Below are 12,428 nucleotides of genomic sequence, written 5' to 3' on the forward strand. Positions count from 1 at the left end.
GCTGTTGGGTATAGTATTAAAATGTAGAATTTGATAGCATGTCTTAAACTTTTAATGATGTGTTCATGAATATAAAACATGCTTCTCCCAGTGACTTTATGGGTTCTCCTCTGCATAATTAGTGGTATCTGTTTTATGAGCTTACTGTTGTTTCCTTGATCCCATGAAAATGTAAAACCACTGTAATGATTTACACCATTCCAGAGCTTTAAAGATACGAGCTGTTTCTTAAAATAAATAACAAAAAAAATCCAAAAGTATAATTCCAGAATTAAAGTTATAGTGGGTTATTTGAATGTTAAAAAAAAACAGGATTTGCAAGTAAATTAATTTGCAACATTTGTTTTAGTAACATTTGATTTTTAATAAGTACTAACATAGAATGTATTCGTCTTTTATTATTTACATAAAATTTCCCTCTTACTATATACTATTTTCTTCTCTGTAGTTGAAACATACTAGGGGAAATCACCTGAAAAAAATTCAAATAGTATTTGAATCGTTAGTCATTTTGAGAGTTATGAATTGAAGAGATAATCATTATTAACATTACAGATCCTCAAAATTCCAAGCAAATTGTACTGTTCATTCTTTTCATCATTAGTAGATGCACACAAAATTTCTCATGTACCATTGAGGTTTAGATTTAAACTGGTTATTTATAATGTATGTTATTTAATCCAAAGTCATTGTTATGTTGCCTTAATAGTTGAAATAACCTTGACCTTTTTTGTTTTTTCTATTTTTTAATATCCTGAAATGTATGTTGCTCATAGGTCCTTAGTTATTTTGTTTGTTTTTTTTTCTTAGCTTAATTACTGGAAGAGAAATTCTATAAGCAAATTGATTGTATATTGTAGAGTTATAAAATACTTTTATCCAAAAGAGGAAAATAACAAATTGACATAAATTACATATAATGTTTGGATTACTGTTAAGCTTTTTCTGATGTTGAAATGGAGCTGTGTCTGTGTCTCAGAAGAAGGTGTAATCAACAAGCTTTTCTGCTATAAGACAAATACTTTGAATTATCTTCTTTAATTAGTTTGACTTTAAAATATGAATTGATCACATTTTGATGTGTCATGAAACCTATTTAATAGTAAAACAAAAGTTGTTGCTGTTGTAAGTAGTTACTCTGTAAGGTAATGATTAAGATTTTATCTAAAGAATAGGTTTCAAGCTGTATGTTTTCATTGCATCCACCAAAAATAGCATGCTGATTTTTAATTTAAAAAATAGAGAGGATGGGCATGATCAAAACAGGATTTATGCTTGTATGAAAATATCACAGAAAAACCCATCAGTTTGTACAATTAGTTAATATTGTATAATATGTGGTTAATAATTTTTAAATTAAAAATAAAAATAGATTTAAAATAAAAACTGAAGCATTTCAATAATAGTGAATCATATAATTGAAAGTCTTGCATTGTTTTCCTTCACATTTTAATAAATAATTTCATTATTTTCACATTATTTTGAAAATATTTGAAACAATCACAATTGTAAGAAGCTATTGCTTTAAGCAATTCAAGTGTTAATGACTTTAAATCAAGTATTGGAAATGTGAATCCATTTTCTACTGGTGTCCATGAAAGATTATTTTCACTGGAAAACATAATTTCTAACATTTATTTTTGATGCAGAAGTCTTCAAGATGAATATATGGCCCACCCATTCTAGTCACCTATTCTTAGAAGCATTTTAAAATATCTTTTGCTAATGCTAAGTGAAGTTAGCCAACACCCCCCCCCCCAAAAAAAAAAATGCCAAATGTTTTCTCTGATATAAGGAGGCTTACTCATAGTGGGGTAGGGAGGGGGATCATGGGATGAATAGATGAATTCTAGATAAGGAAGAGGGGAGGAAGGGAAAGGGAGGGGGCAGGGGATTAGCAAGGGCAGTGGAATGTGATGGACATCATTATCCAAAGTACATGTATGAAGACTCGAATTGGTGTCAACATTCTTTATATAGAGAGATATGAAAAATTGTGGTATATATATTTAATAAGAATTGTAATGCATTCCACTGTTGTGTATTTAAAAAAATAAAATCAATTAAAAAATAAATAAAAATGAAACTCTTTCGCATCATTTCTCTAATTTTTGTGCTATATAAAAACCGAAGGCAATATTCCAATGTCTGAGGCCAAAGGGATCCCCTGTTTTTCAGTAACAACTCAGTTTCTTCCCATCACACATTTGGAGTTTTACTCTAATAATACATTTACTAACAATACATCTAAAACTTTCCCCTTTGAGATTTAGAAAGATTAGTGTCCTACATGCATTTATAGGACACAGATTTTGAATTTAGGGACATTGAGATCAAGCAGATTTGGGTAGGCTTTTATTTTTTGGCTTGAAGCTGCAATAATTTGTTTTACTACTCTTCAAACCCTTTCTATATGAACATTTAATGGCCATTGCTCATGTTCTTTTAATACTCCTTCAATCCATCAGTTCCTGAAGTAGTAGCCTTCAACTGTGATTTGAGAGTCAATATGGAGAAAGCATTTCTAATGATTATGATGCCATTTTCAATTGCACTTCAGGTAAAATTTATGCTCAGATGAAGAGGTAGAATCACACTGTGAATATATGAAACACAAGTCACCACATCCCAACTTCAAAATGCAAATTTAAATAATTTAAATGACTTATATTTAGCACATTAAAGGTTTTAATTTTCGTCATCCTTTTCGGGTTAAGCTACCATAATCTCTCATTTTCCAATACCAATTATCTCTAATACAAAGTTCATCCGTATTAAAAATGTACCCCTCCATTAAACATGGGATATTTAACTTTTTAAATCTGACAACTATTTTTGGAACACCTCTTATATTCAGTTTCCTAGGCACTAAAGAAGATGTGGCAAGACATACAAAGGCAATCTTCTTGTCAACACTGATACAAGGTCATAAAACTAAGGTTTGACCCCTCCCTACCACCTCTCTTCTATGAAGAAACCTAGTGAATAATGCACCTGAATTTCCCAGCAGTAAATGAGAGGAGTAGGACTAGGTCTTATTTTTCTTCTTCTGTGGTAGAGTCTGGAGATATATATATATATATATATATATATATATATATATATATATATATACATACATACATACACACACACATTCATATATATATATGAATGAAAGACAATTGGTTCATCTTTATATCTCCTGAACTGAGCTTAATGCACATAATGGCTCATAATAAATGATACTCCCTGCATGGAAAACCCACAGAACAACATGCAGATCTCTTAGAACACATATTCTTTCACCTTTGTGCAGTTTGTTCCCCATACCTGGAAGAAAGCATCTTCCGCCAACACCTTAACTTTTAAACACCATCCTACTCATTCCTTCCAGAATCACTTCAAAGTTCACATTATTTGTGAAGACAAGCTTCATTTGCAGAAATATAAAGAATTAAGCTTATTAGTGGAAAAACAATCTTCCTAGACTGAGAATCTCATAGAAGTAGGTATGATTCATTGCAATGGGTATTTGAGGGGTGCTAGTACATCATGAGAGGGCTCCAGTTGGCCGTTCATGCTGTTATACTCTCCAATCCATTTCTACCCTGTGCACGGAAAGAAGACACCTTAAGACCTGTGATGGGAATCAGAGGTAGATTGTAGACTCCTGTGAGCATCTAATGTTTGATCCATGGGAAGAGTACACACTGAAAGAGGTCATGGTAGCTGAAAATGGCCCCTACTTGCCTGGATTTGCCATCAAGTGGCAAGAACCTCATCATTTCTGCATATTTTCTCATGAACATGACCTTTTCTCTCTTGATTGTGTGACCTGCATTAGAAGAATGTTTTCTGCTTCAGCACCTTTCAGTTGGTCCCTGTGCATCATATGGACTCTGGGATTTGGGTGAGAAAGGGCAAGAGGATATTTCAATGAGGCAAGAGATAATAAAAGTTGAGTGGACAGAAGCAGATAGATTTGAGAGCATTTAGACAGTGATATTCATCCAACATGGTACAATTTTACCTTATCACACAGGTATTACCTAATACTTGAGAAAGCCAATATTTTTAAAAAATATATTCAATTTTAAATGTTTTTTCAAATTAAGGCAAAACTAAGGAGAATTGTATAATGAATCACATAGAATACACTTGACAGATTTAATAATTTCAAAAATTTTGCTCTTTTTTATTAAAGTTTTTTAGTAATCTCAAGAATTATATCATTTTACCCCTATATACTAAAACATATGGGCATAAACACAATTGAAACTAATAATGCCAACAGTAACACCTGTATCATTAATATGTAGTCCTAATCAAATTTATCTCTCTGAAAAATGGCTGGAAATATGATTCATACAAGAATTATGAAAGAACAATTGATCCATTTTAGTCAGCTTGAATGCTCAATTTTGTCTTTTAACAATGAGGAGTTGGTGTCCCAGTTAATTCCTATGATATCCACAGATTATCTTTATATGTTTAAATTTTTCATTATATTATCACTGCTAACTTACTTTTTAAATATATGCTTGATGTTATTAATTATCATTTTTTGATGCTCAAATTGTCCCAACTTTGAACAATGAAAACATTGTTTCTTAATGCTTATAGTATAATAACTTTCCTTTAGTGCAAATGGTTCATACTAATATAAAATGTATAGCATTACCTACAACTCTTATAAATCTCAGTTAAAGAAGAAAGAATAGCTTGCACATGGTCCACAGCAGCATTGTATAATCACCATCACCATTTGAGCTTTAACTTAGTTAAGGTTTTGATAGAAAATTAAGTAATGTGCATAGATAACATAACCAATTCAGCATACCTTTGGATATTTTTATGACAGTTCTAAGCTTTTTATAGTAAATTCCCTAAAGCATATAGTGTGCAATTTTCCCCAAGAAAAATGGTCAGTTTCCATTGATAAGTTCATGTTAGAACCCCCTTCTTGGTGCCAAACTTGTTAATCTAGATATTTATTTTAGATAATCTTTGTTTGACAAATAAATAGATAGAACAATGTGAAGCAAAATTAAGCACAAAGTCCTTTGTAACTGAGGCCTTATATCTCACTCTAAAGGTATAATTCACTTATTTCAATCCATTCTCATAAAGCAAATACATGAGATTCCCACTAAGTAGTAGTAACAAAAAGTTAGACATTCAGTTGAATCTCATCCTAGATTCCCAAATTTCCCTGCTTATTTCTGTCTTACCTTGGATTGTGCTGTTGGCAATGGAGCGCCATGTGGCTGAATGGCAGTGTATCTTACACACCAGAGCTGGTGCCAAGGTTCTGTCGCTTCCTGTAGAAACTAATCTTCAGGAGGTGAGATGGTTCTTTCTTTTCTTTCCTCCTTCTCTTCATTCTACCCCTCCCTTCTTTTCCTCCTCTTCTTCCTCCTCCCCTCCCCTCCTCCTCTTCTTTTCTTCTTCTCCTTCTTCTTTCTCCTTGTTGATGTAAATGGGAAAATAACTTTATCTTGTTCTGGGGAGTGGGTAGGTGTCCAGTCTTGCTCCTGGAATTATTTCTTGGAGCCAGTGACCTTGGCGACCTTGAACACTTGAAGTGCACCATCTTGCTCAGAGCCTGCACTCACCTACTGTGATGGTGTCATGGATCTGAACATCCCTGAAGCAGGGGGACAGGTACATGGACATGTTCCTGTGGAACTTCTTGAAGGGACTCTACTTGTGAATGTAGGGGTAGAATGAGTCTGGGTAGATGACGATGATCCTCTGCTCTTCATCTCAGTCACTGCACCCTCAGATAGAAATAGTACCAGTGAAGGGATATTTCTTGCTAGGGACGGTGCCTCTATGGCCCCCTTAGCTGCCTTAAAGCCCAAATTAACCTTCTTGTAGCATTGAAGGATCTTCTCCCTGACAGTTTCTCTGAGCAAGACTCTCTCATTTTGAAAGATGGTTGGCTGTTTTTGGTAGGAACACTTAGTATGAAGGTCCAACAGCCTCCTGGCTTCCTGACAAGAGTGATCCAGGTTCCTTATTGACTGCTGAAACACTCTGTGATGGTCCAGGAAGGGAGTTCCAGGGTGTGAGGGGAGGGCCTTTAGTGTAAGACATTTTCAATTCTCTCCTGTCTCACAGGTAGAATGTTTGTTGGGGGAATCCAGTGGCTCTGGATGCTAAAATGTTTCTTTTTTGATACAAAGCATCTCCGGAACAGTTTTACAATTCAGATGTTCAGGGTGAGAGACATGGGACCCTCAGAGATCAGAAGCAGCAGAGTCTCTCTAGCAGCAGAGGTAGCCTATGGGAAGGTGCAGGTGGCCCAGCCAGGAAGGCAGAGCTTTCTCCAAAAACTGGATTGGAGCTGTGGAGACTGGGGTTAAGAGATGGTGATGCTGGTTCTCTGATGTCTCTGCTCCCATTGGACCAGAATGACTGTTTGCAGTAGGCTTTTCCAAAGAAAACTATTTCCTTAGTAGACAGTCCAGGTGTGGAGTCAGCACTTTCTCTGAGGCATGAATCCAAAATGTCACAATTACTGATGATCAGCTTAAATTCATGATATTCCAGGTCACAAACTATCTGAAGTGTGTTATGAATCCATAGATCAACCCTAGGTCAGTCCTCAGTCCCCCCACAGACACAAAGCTGATGTCCTTTAATGGTTCCTTGCTGATCCATCTTAAGTGGTGGGAAACTCTTATTTTACTTTGGTAGAAAACAAAGTATCTCATTACATACTCCTTAAGGCTACTTGCAGTATACCTGTTTTGCTACAGGAAGGCAAACTTTCACAATTTCAAAATGGAAAAAAAGATGAGCAAACAAACCAAAAATATGAAAATTCCACTTCATAGGCAACATACTATAGCTATGACAAATACATCTCCTTTAACTAATGAAATTTGAAAATCAACAGCAGTTTTTGAGTGATAGATATTATTGTCCTTATTATATTATTTAATATCATTTCAGAAAACCATGAAGTCTAAAGGTTAGAGAGGAATTTTTGAGTTTCTTTTCCATTTAAAACATCGTAACAATGTGGTCTCTGTTCTCTAGATCTAATTCCCTTACATACACGCCCACATCTTATTTATTAAAAAATAAAACATAGCTTTTCCTCCAAATTAGGAAGTTGAACCATATGGGATTTATATTTTTATAAGAAAATGGCTAAGCTTTAGTAGTATCATACAGTGCAACATAAATATAGACACCAAATTTAGTTACTAGATGAAAAATTATGAATATATGATTTGATGAATTATTTTTCTCAATTGTTTGCATGAACTTATTTGATTGAATGAAAAATTTTAAGTAAACTAAATACTTCATTAAAGGATGACATTATATAAAAATAAAGGGAAAATGTACTGATATATATTACCTATAAAATTGTTTCATTCATCTGAAGTTGAAATTGATGGTCTACTGTACTGCTTTTTACTTTATTTGGAAGACTCAAGCTGGGTGCAGTGGTGCACACTTGTAATCTCAGCTGCTTAGGAGGATGAGGCAAGAGGATCATGAGTTCAAAGCTAGCCTCAGCAAAAGTGAGGTGTTAAGCAATTCAGTGAGACCCTGTCTCTAAATATGATACAAGACAGGCCTGATTCTTGAGTGCCTCTAAGTTCAATCCCCAGTAACCCCCCAAAAACTGAATGAGGTTCTGTTCTTTGCAATGATTTCTCTTGCCACATCTCTGAAAAAATTCCTCTTTATGATTCTATCAGGACCTGGTGACTTTTTGACCCTTCTCCTTGTTTGTGATTATAAAATTCACAAGCAATTGCTTTTGATCACTGGATCCTTAACTGGCATTGAAAGGAAAAAAATATTCCTGTTTCTATATGTTTGGAATATTAATTTTCTCTCATCAAAAATTGTCAATGAGACAATTTTCTGGGGTTGTGGTTCAGTGGTAGAGCGCTTGCCTAGTACTGGGTTCAATTCTCAGCACCATAAATAAATAAATAAATAAATAAAGAGAGATCCATCATAGACTAATTAAAAAAAGAAAAGAAAATTTTCAATTACATTCAACCATACCAATTATAGATGTTTCACTTTGTCTCATCCAGTAAATAATTTCTCACAATGTAGTGAAAAAAAGAAAGAACACTTATTATTAAAAAGATTAACATATGGCTAAGGTATCTAAAGAAGACTCGCCTATTTTCTTATCATGAACACCCATGTAAGATTCTGTTTTTTCCCAGCTATATCCAGGCCAGAAGATATGGAGGTCAGCTTCATAAAGAACTAAATTCGTGTTGTCCAGAACTTTGCGCTGTCATGGAAAAGTTCTTCATTTACTCTGCTCCACACAGTAGCCGTGAGCCATGTGTGGCTGTGAGTACTTGGAATATGATTTACATGAAATGAGAAAATGAATTTTCAATTTAATTTTATTTAGTTAAATTAATATGTGGCCAGAGGATAATGTTGGACAGCAAAGTAAGCAAGGCCAAAAAGTGAGGCTCACCTAAATGCAATCAGCCACCATCTTCTGACTTTGGAAATGACTGTGGAAATATTTCTGAATGAATTTATAGAAATGAATTCATTTCTGTACCAGGTCAGAAATGGGCAGGATTCTTCCGATTGGATTGTGTGAAATGGTACAGAATCAACAGATTGCATATTGGTAAAGGGGTGATATTGACTTAGAAACAAATGTCATGCATATCATGGGCCTTGGCATTATTTAAGATGCAATGGTAGGACTGAATGACTTTCAATGTCTATTCTAACAGCATATTAGGATGAGAGCAGAGTCAGCTATCTGTCAGCTCAGTCTCTGTATTCACCCTTACCCTCACTCCTAACCATGAGTAAATGGTCTCTGAACATAATCTAGTCTTCGTCTCCGTTTGTTCAGTCACACACATTCATTCATCAAATACTTAGTGAAAAACTTCTATATGCCTAACACTTCACTGGGTGCACAACAGTGATGAATGCAATAGAGAAGACAATAACCTGTACGTGCAGCTGTTTACAACTACTAGCACATAGGAATGCATGCCAAAGACAATCATCCTGAACTTAAAGAGCAGGCTCCTAAGAAATATTCTTAGAGGAGAAAGCAGCTAAATTTAAAGACAAAGTGAAATTCTCAAGGTAAAAAGGAAGCTGTTCCTGGTAGAACATATAAACAGGCCCAGAGGTGAGAGGGCATGGAAACTTCCAAAATCCAAACAGCTGAAGTTGGAAGTTCTAGAAAGGAGTGGCTAGGAATGAGGCTGGAGAGACTGAGAAAAGTGAGATCACAAAGAGTCTTAAAGCCACAATTCAGAGTGTCTTAATTTGGGCTGCATTAATAAAGTGCAATAAACTGAGTGGCTTATAAATAATACAGATTTATTTCTTACAGTTCTGGAGACTGGGAGTCTGAGACCAGCATGTTCGCATTATAGATTTCGAGTGAGAGCCTTTTTCTGGGCTGCATACTGCCAAATTTTCATTGCATTCTTACACGTGGGAAAAAGAATGAGAGAGCTTTCTGGAGTCCCTTGTATAAGGGCACTGGTCCCAATCATGAGGCCTCTATCCTGAGGACCTGAGGACCTCTGAAAGGCACTCTCCAGTACCATCACAGCAGGGTTAAGTTTTCAGCATGTGAATTGGGGGGTGACTGCTTAGTCCATTATACAAAGTTTGGTCTTTTTCCTGAGAACAAAGGCAAAACACAAAGAATTTTAAGGCAGAGTAAATAAAGATTGGCTTTTATTTCAGGAAAACATTCTGCCTGCAACCAGTCAAATAAAGAGAAAGCTATCAGCCCTGGGGCTAGAAGGCCATCTAAAGTCTGAGGGAAATAGGTGGGGGGGGGGGTGGGCTGAACTAGGATGATGATCAAGGGGATGGTGTTGCTTGGAAAGACTTAGGAGGTGTTTGGCAGATGGGCAAACTGGACTTGTGAATGGTTTGCTGTTCAGGTGGGAGTGGAGGGAGTAAAAAGAGTTAAAAATTACACCATGGAGGCTGGGGTTGTGGCTCAGAGGTAGAGCGCTTGCCTAGCACATGCAAGGCTCTGGGTTCGAACCTCAGCACCACATAAAAATAAATAAATAAAATAAAAGTTATTGTGTCCAACTACAACTAAAAAAATATGTATATTTTTTAAAAATGACATCATGTGGGCTGGGGTTAGACAGCTTGCCTAGCATGCATCAGGCACTGGGTTTAATCCCCAGCACCATAAATAAATAAATAAATAAATAAATAAATAAAACAAAATTAAGGTATTAAAAAATGACACTATGTTTTTGACTTTCAACTTTATAATGGAGGAAGGCAGATTCGGAGGGAGAAGATAAGAAGCTTTGTTTTGGACATCATAACTTTTAGGTATCTATTAAGATAAAGGAGAGAGAGAGAGAGAGGAGAGAGAGGATAAAGTTCTGGAATGGGGACACAGGTTGAAGATTTATTGGCATGATAAGATGGTGTTCAAGGCATTAAGCAGAGTAACATGAAGAAAAGAAGAGAGAGTAGATCTGAAAACTAATAAGCACTAACATGGAAGAGATGAGTTCAAAAGAAGCCTCAGATGAATCTCAGAAGGAGGGGCCAGAGAAATAGTAGGGAAAACAAAAATCAGATTTGTGAGGAGTTCATCACAATCAGAAAGAATTAAAAAATGATTTTTCAGCTCCTGACTTGAAAGGTTCATGTTGTTTCCTTCAGTCAAGATTAAGAATAAGGGAGAGAAGCAGAGGGCATTTGACTGGAATGGAGAACAATAGTGCTTTGATTTGGACCAACGAAGGTTGAGGTTTGTAAGACGTACAGGGGGAGGAGCTATGAGGTGAATTACTGAACATCGTATCCCCAGACAAAAAGAATCTCTGTGCTTTTGTGAAAAATATGGCAAGAGGGACCTTTGATTTAAAAATAATTTGTTGGAACATTGCTACGAGATTCTTCATGCTATCCGGAATGCTGTAACACGATGTGAGCATTCCCTAAATTCACCTTGAGTCAAATTGCATAAATAAATATAAATAAACACATGTAGAGTGTTTTCGAGAGTGAAATTAGATGATAGATGCACATAATCAAATAATTCATACCTATTCGAAGTTCAGTAAATAGTAACTATTATGATTATTTAAAATCGTCAGACACACAACTTTAAATTCTCCACGATTGTCGTCGTAATGACCTCCACATTTCACTAGGACAGCTGTATGTGTCCTCCCACCTACTCTTTAAATTCCTTCCAGTATTAACAGCATTTTGTGTGCAATACGCTCAAGACTTTTTCAAGCATAGAATTTGTTTTGGGGAGAAATGGGATTTGTGGATGATGATGGGAAACAGGATGGCAGATGAGTGGGGAGGACGGAGAGCACACAGGGGATGGCACCATTGCCTTCAAGACAATCCTGTTGGGGAGTAAAAAATCGCTCTTACCACTAAATCATTAATATTTCATAATGCAATTCATCCACCAGAAAAAGCAAATACCAAAACCAGGGAGGTAACTCCCTCTGCCCCCTTTGATGTGAAACTTGTCCATGCCTTAAGAGACACCTATCAGACTACTGCTTCTTTATTCATGCCTAAAAACTGTAGCCACTCCATTATTTCCTTCAATGTGTGGAAAAGTTGGTGGGTGTAGACCAGAAGCATGATTTTGCTGGAAAATAATCTTCATATCAGTCAATTGTGAAGAAGCATAAAATTTGGAGGCTGTACCATGTGTTTCTCCATCATAGTATCTTTTAGTTCAGACAGAGTTAGCTTCATCCCTCCTGTTTTTGGTGATCATAATTCCTATTTTTTTCTGCCCATCTACCCTCATCTCATCCCTTGCTCCAGACTCCTGGCTTCTGTGTAGTAGCTTTTCAAGGTCAAAGCCTCTGAGGCTTTTCATTCCTAACTTTATTTATAGGAATAGATAAATCTTTACTAGGAACAAGTGTAGGCTGTTCTTTGAGATTTTTCCCAAGTGAACTACTTGCAGAGTGAGAACATTAGCAACAATAAAATAACATCCTTCTCAGGCTAAATTTTTCCATGTTTACTTGTTTAACTTCAATAGGTTATTATGCTAAAAGATTTTACTATGGATGAAGAGAGGGAGGAATAAGTGTGTGAAGGAAACTTAAAATTTTGTCCTGCTACATAATATACTAGAAATGAAGAGAAGACCTTTCTCCAGTTCTTGCCTCTGACCTCATGAAAGGTGACTTCCTAGTCATTTTCCAGCTTTAAGAAGTGTTAAATAGTGATCAACAGAGAATCATGCTGTTTATACTCTGAAAAGAGAACTGAGAAAAGCAGTATATTCTAGTCCTTCCAAATGGAATAGAGACTTTTCCATTTAGAAAACTCTGCTGTTGAAAGTTTTGGATTATATTGCCTTCGCAATGAGAAGTTGAAGGTGAGACAAAAATCATCTGGTTCTTGTATAAATAATGCATTCTATTTAAATTAGCATAGCCTAT

This window comes from Marmota flaviventris, chromosome 3 (genome assembly GCF_047511675.1).
Source record: "Marmota flaviventris isolate mMarFla1 chromosome 3, mMarFla1.hap1, whole genome shotgun sequence".
Taxonomy (NCBI): domain Eukaryota; kingdom Metazoa; phylum Chordata; class Mammalia; order Rodentia; family Sciuridae; genus Marmota; species Marmota flaviventris.